The sequence below is a fragment of the Sinocyclocheilus anshuiensis genome, unplaced genomic scaffold (genome assembly GCF_001515605.1).
Source record: "Sinocyclocheilus anshuiensis isolate Anshui unplaced genomic scaffold, SAMN03320099.WGS_v1.1 scaffold1024, whole genome shotgun sequence".
Lineage (NCBI taxonomy): Eukaryota > Metazoa > Chordata > Actinopteri > Cypriniformes > Cyprinidae > Sinocyclocheilus > Sinocyclocheilus anshuiensis.
The window spans coordinates 648,409-655,737 of record NW_015552843.1 but is presented as its reverse complement, the minus strand read 5'-3'; the positions used below and the strand labels follow the sequence as shown (position 1 = coordinate 655,737).

Here is a 7,329-nt window from a genome sequence, read left to right as displayed (position 1 = left end):
CCCCCGGGGTTCGGGAGTTACGGGTGGTTTAATTCGCGGTCCGGCACCGACCGATCAAGCGATCCCAGGGAGCTACCGACGCGCGGAGGGTAGCATTCGAGAGGGCTCCTCGAGCTGAAGGGATCCCCCGAATTTGGTGGAGATCCGCTGCCGCGTTCGCGAGATAGGGACACCAGCCAACACTTTCACTTCAGTAAGGTGGTCTCGTTCAGGCAGCAGCATTCAAGCATTGTCTTATTCGACCGTAAGTCCCCTTGCGAAGTGGACTTCACATGATATTCCGCCATGAATCCAGTTCCAAGGGAACGTACATGTTACATTCAAAGGGCATTAAAGTGCGCGAGATGTGAATTTATATTGTATTTATTTACAGAGGTATATTAGGTTACACGTCATACTTCTCTAGTAAGTTTCGTCTGTGTGTGAAGACAGTAGTGCAAATCCGTGAATGAATGTTCCGAAGTGAAATAAACTTCAACGGAATAAAGTTGAATGGAATTGAATTGAAATAAAGTTGAATAAACTTCAACTTTACTGTTCAGTGCACTGATGTCAGACTCATTTTGGATAATAAAGTTTAATGGTAATGTTAAGCATTATGTAAAGCATAATGGTTCAATTGTTAAATGCCCTGCCTCCATTACATATTTTGGACACACGAATGGGAAAATGTCCAAACTTTTGACTGGTACTGTACACTATAATATACACAAAGAATATCGGCCGATATATTGATATATATCAGCCTTTTTTACACCCTAATATCGGTATCGGCCCCCCCCCCAAAAAAAACATATCGGTTGGGCTCTAGCAAGGACATCGTTAAAATAATCCACGTGACATCAGGGGTTCAACTGTAATTTTACGAAGCTACGAGATTACTTTTTGTGTGCAAAGAAAAAAAAAAGACTGTATTCAACAATTCGTCGTCTCCGTGTCACCCTGGCACCAGTTTATCGGTATCGGCCCCCCCCCAAAAAAAACATATCGGTTGGGCTCTAGCAAGGACATCGTTAAAATAATCCACGTGACATCAGGGGTTCAACTGTAATTTTACGAAGCTACAAGATTACTTTTTGTGTGCAAAGAAAAAAAAAAGACTTTATTCAACAATTCGTCGTCTCCGTGTCACCCTGGCACCAGTTTGGAGAGTATCACATACGTAAACAACGTATGCTGTTCTGTGTCAGCTGCGCCACGCGGGATGCACCTGACACAGAACAGCATAAGTTGTTTATGTTCAGTGAATACTCTCCAAAATGGCGCCAGGGTGACGTGGAGGAGACAAATTGTTGAATAAAGTTGTTGTTGTTATTTTCTTTGCGCACAAAAAGTATTCGCGTAGCTTCGGAAAGTAAGTACTTCGGAAGTAAAAACTGTTTGCACTACAAACCAGTGTGTTCATAATTAAGATAATACATTAAAATAATATGGTAAGACACAACAATTTGCAATATCAAGCAGCAAAACGAGCTTTTTTGTACAGCTAAAAATAGCTGGAAGCGAATGAGACCGGAAGCAAAAACCATAAAATGTAGAAAAGGCCATGCCCATTTTTACAGGAAGAATAAGGTGGATAATAAAATTAGTTGTTTTTTTGCTTGTTAATTCATTGACCAGTGTTAACTAATGGAACCTTATTGTAAAGTGTTACCATATTTAGTTAAATGTAGATTAACCAAAATAATATAATGTTGTTTGGGAAACTACAGTTTCAAAGAAGCTTCCCCAATAGCAATATTACTCACTTTAAAACACTGTTTAGGCCTTGTGGTGTCTCTAAACTAGATAAAGCATCATAAAAGCATCAATCATCAATAAAAATGAACTGAAAGTGAAATGCTGCACAAAAATGGCAAATTTATTTAAAATAAAGTTGTGAGGAGCAGGATTTTGGACCAATGAGATTTGACATTGGGTGGAGCTACCATGCAGCATAAAAACAGAAAATAAAATCCATTCAGCTGATGCATTGTTTTCATTATTGTCACTTTATTACATTTTGTCGTCTCAGAGCATATTGCAACATTGAAAAGGCAATTAAATATGTGGAAATGAAAAGAATCCCAGTTATGTTCCTCCTGACTTTCTCTGCTCTGAGTCAGTTGGTTTCATTCTCTGTACCTTTTCCCATAAGTTCCACACTCTGCTTACCAGAGAAATGCCATTCAGATTCAGTCCCGAGGATAGAATGGATCAATAGGGCTTACATGCCCCTCTCACTTTCCAGCACAGAGGAGTCGTAACTGTGCAGCTTTCAAACACAATCCACACGTTCCATTCCCATACCTCCTCTGAGGATTAAATGCTAACAGACCCTGCCAAACACACTCCAATCTATGGCAAAACATACATGGAATTCCTCTCACGTGTCTGTGTACGCAAACACATGTTACTGTAGTTATGCATAAATGTCTGTTGATCAGAGCGGCTTTTGAATTTCCTATCACGTGTGTTTTCCTGATCAGAACAGGGGTGTGGAGGGACGCTCGGTTGTGGTGCAGGAGCGCAGGCTGCTGGTTGGGGTCCATAACGGCTGGGGTTGGGTGGAGAAGCCTCATGTGTTGGTGCTGGAACGTGAGGCCGGAGGGAGCGGAGCTGCCAGGGCTCGTGGAGCCAGCGCAAGCGGCAGCTTCAGGCAGACCTCCACGGACAAACTCAGGTGGATACTCGGCCCATCTGGCCTACTAATTTACCATAATTCTGAGAAATGTTGCCATACTTCCATAGACCTCGCTTCCAGTTGCACCTACATTTATTGAAATTATTTTACCAAATATCCTGGATCTTTAATTATCTATGTTTCTTTTCTGCTGCATTGATCTAGATTGATCTATGTCTCCTTGGCTGTACTGGTTGTTCTGATAATCTAATTTATTTCACACCTGTATTGATTTTTTTTTAAAGAATGTTCATTCTGATCTTGCAATGCGGGTGCTATCAGGCTCCAAAATGGACATAAATCAACATAAAAGTGGTTTGCACATCATATTTTGTCACCTTCTAAGTTTTCTAAAGCCATACAATAGCTTTGTTTGAGGAACAGATTGGAGTTTTTTAATTGAAATAATTTAATTATTTATACCATTCAATTTAAATATATTTAATTGAACAAAAACAATAAATGTAACAATAAATCAAGATATTTTTATTTAATTGAATTTTAAAAAATCTTTAACACACATCTAATTTGCACATGCACATTTTCAAAGTTAGCTTGCCAAGACTCATCCATCACGAAGGCTGCATGTATTTGATCAAGTATTTTGAATTATTACATTGATAATAAAATAAACATTAGTAAATTGTGGTAAATATTAAGCAGCCATTGCTCCAGTCTTCAGTGTCACATGATCTTTCAGAAATCATTCTAATATGCTGATTTGGTGCTCAAGAAACATTTCGTATTTTATTAATGTTGAAAACAGCTCAATTTTTTTCAGGATTCTTTGATGTTTGGAAAATTTAAATGAACAGCATTTATTTGAAATAGAAATGTTTTGTAATGTTATAAATGTCTTTACTACCCCTGTAAAGAAAAGAAAAAAACATAACCCCACACTTTTGAGTGGTAGTGTATGCAGATATCTTGAATTTCAGTATAAGCCACACATAAAGCTGTTTTATTCATAACACTTGAAATATAGTGCACAAGTCATATGGATTACTGTTATGCGTATTCCTTTTTAGACCTTGTTCTTTTATTCTTACTTTGTAAAGAAACACAGCAGCTTTGAGGTTTTTCAAAACATCTTATTTTGTATTCCACCCAAGAACAAAAGCATTTCTATTGAGCTCAGACTTTTCATTTTTGGGTGAATTATTCCTTTAATATACACTGTCAAAGAGTTCCAGTGTCTCGCATGGCCTCCTCCAGTTTAATGCTCCATCTGTCCTGTTTCAGTGACTTGAACTCTCAAAACCACACTGGTTGTCCTCCCTAGTGCTTACCCAGCAGAAGCAGAGATCCCCTCGTTCTCACCTCACCTCACCTCGTTGTTTTTCGTCCCAGTTCCATCTCTTTTTTTCAACTCAGTCCTTATCAAATATGGATTTTTAGGGTGATTTACACACTTACTCACTGGATGTTAAATATTTTAAAAGCATCTTCTCCAGAAAGTATTAAAAAAAGTTCCACTTTCTAAATGAAGGTTTCTCGTGTCTGCACTCTTCGTTTAATTAAAATGCTGATAAGCCGTCGCTGTACAACGCAAATGAGAAACGAGGCTTTGATTGTTGATGTCTGCTTCACTCCATCTGCTGCGGAAAAAAAAAAGAGCCCCACCGCCACAGAGTCACTGCCATGTGAGATCTCGCAGAACAAGTCACAAGCATCGTTCCTGTGCGGTGAGAGAAAGAGGTCTATAATTACCCAATGAGAGAAATTAGGTGTCTGAGAGAGTGGAGCATCACATTCTGCCCTTTTATAAGAGAGAGAAATTGGGTGTAATTATGGAGAGGTTAGCACTAAAAACTTATGCTGCACGTTCTCAACAACACTGCTGTGATGACGGCAGCGAATGTGTCTATGAGAGCGTGTGAAAACCCGTCAAGAATGATGCGAACGATCTGATGCCGACCTGCCAGTTTCTAGATGAGATGTTGGCATGAAACCAGTGCCTGGAATTTCAACACCTTGTAGTAACACTGTCTCAAACGAACTTTTTTTGAGTCCTGTTTCAATTATAACTTTGTTCTTTGTCTTCCTGTATGGAAAAAGCGATGTGAACTTCATTTTGAAGTTTTAATATTTTGCTGTACAGTGCTGTGCTCATCTAAGATGCTACGTACTTTTCCTCTGTAGTCTGTACCTGATTATGTAATAATCTGCAATCATTTTTAATGGCTTTTTTTGAGATTCGGAATCAGACTAAAAGAACTATAATATGATGACTACAGAATGCGTCATAGTAAAAACAAAACAAAAAAGAAATATAAATGCAATTTGAGCGACTTGTTCCATGTTAGAACGATAATTGTTTCATTCTAATGTTGCACAAGCATTAAACTTAGAACTTTTTTTAGCTTAAAACTTTGTGTTTAATTCCTGCTAAATCACTGTTCTTTCTCCTTCAGCTCTGTATGAGTTTCCAAACCCCATTTGTCAAGTTAATGTGGCAGAGCTGTTTTCTTCCTAGAATTTGAATTTCTAGAATTTCTTTAATTGCATAAATTACCATTCAATGTTTCAGTCTGTACAAATTTTTAAAATGTTTTTGAAACAAGACTCTAATGCTCGTTAAAGCTGCATTTACAATATTTGATCAAAAATGCTGAAAAAAGCAGTAGTATTGTGAAATACTGTTTTCCATTTTAATACATTTAATTGCTGTAATTCGAATTTTCAGCAGCCAGTCTTCGGTGTCACATGATTCTTCTAAAATAATTATAATCTGATAATATGGTGCTTAAGACATATTTCTTATTATTTTTATTATATGCTGAAAACACTTCTGCTGCTTAATATTTGCTGAAACCGTGATAATAAAAGTATTAATTTATAAAAAAAGAAATAAAACTAACCCCAAACTTTTGAATTGTATGTATGTGTACGTATATATACATCTCAATGAAATAATGTTTCCAGTTAACAGCTGGAAAAATCATGGAAATTCTTTTTTTTCCCCCCACTTCAGTATGTGTGGGAACCCTACATAGGGCTTTGCAATGCACGATGGGATTGTCCTTTCCAAACTCATAAAGCAGTGAACTGAGACACCTGCGTTAATGAATGTCACTTGACTAGTTGTGTTTTTGGGTCAGTGTGGGTGTGTAGGTTCATTACACAAGATTCCATGCCAAGCTGTGATATTTCAGTGATCTCACACTCTTCTTTCTGCCTCCTGCAGTGATGGACTGTCTCTTCGTGGCAGTGTGGAGCTGAAGATGATGAGGGACATGGCTTTCAGCATCGTCTTCCAGCTCCAGTATGTTCTCTCTTGTCCACTGGCTGGAGATGGGCAGGTGAGTCATATGCTAATGATGCACCTCTCAACATTCTTTCTCGATTTCACTCAGGTGAATATAATATGAGGAGTGAAAATCTTGTTTAATGGTACTTTCACTTTTTTTTTTTCAAGGTAGACATTTTAGAAATTTTGCTTATGAAACCGTTCCAAAAATAATTTGGGAGGACCAGACTGTTTACTTGTGTTTACCTGCAGTCTGCAGGCACAGAATCACTAGCAGCTGTTGAAATGTGTGGGAGGAAGTTTGCCTTGATTGATCAGCCCACTCTGAAATATAGCGTATTGTTTTTTTTGAAACTCCTGACCCTGACCTTGGCAATATCTGAAAATTTCGGCCAGGATCTTTGGGATGATATTGTATTAGTCGAGCCCACCAAAATATGATTTTTATTTCCTGACCTGCCTCGGAGAAACTGCACTAATGAGTCCTGTGACCCTTGTGTATTATGCATTATGAACATATTCATTATCATTTCCATCATCATACACATGCTCTTCATAATATTAAATGGAAATGAAATCAATCTTTTCAGGCTGTTTATATGATAAGAAGAGGTCAGGAAATGTGTTGTGATTGGTCGTTTTTGTTGCTCTTTTTTTTTTTTTTTGGTGTTTTCGCCTTTATTATGACAGTACAGTGTAGAGATGACAGGAAGCGAAGTGGTAGAGAGAGAAGGGGGCAGGAGGATCGAGAAAGGTCCTCGAGCCTGGATTCGAACTCGTGACACCCGTAGCGCAACGGCGCTGTATGTTGACGTGCTGCCCACAAGGATGTGGCTGCTGACGTTGTTGTTTCTTTTGATTGTGTACTTGAGTGTAAAGGTGATTGTGATTTTGCTAACTAGAATGTGGACATTTTTGTAATATTAAGACATACTATATATACGGTATATATGCACTACTGTTCAAAAGTATGGAGTCAGTAAGGTTTTTACAGATGTTTTTGAAACAAGTCTCTTATGCTGACCAAGGCTGCGTTAATTTAATCAAAAATAGTACAAACAGTAAAAATGTGAAATATTATTACAATTAAAAATACTGTTTTCTATTTTTATATGTTTTGAAATATAATATATTCCTGTGATGGTGAAGCTGAATATTCAGCAGCGATTGATTCAGTCTTCAGTGTCACACGATCCTTCAGAAATCATTATACTGATTTTGTGTGCAAGAAACATATTACTTTTAATGTTGATAACAGCTGTACTGCTTAATTCTTTGAATATTTTAACGATATTTTTAAAGATTTTTAATTAATAGAAGGTTCAAAATAATTTATTTGAAATAAAAATCTTTTTGTAACATTATAAAGGTTTTTACTGTTACTTTTTATAAATTGTATGTATCCCTTCCCTATATA

General features: G+C 37.4%; 1 pseudogene; it reads left to right on the top strand.

Annotated features, from left to right (window-relative positions):
* LOC107667987 (nephrocystin-4-like) overlaps positions 1–7,329 on the top strand; it is a 173,342-nt pseudogene that overhangs the window by 76,756 nt on the left and 89,257 nt on the right.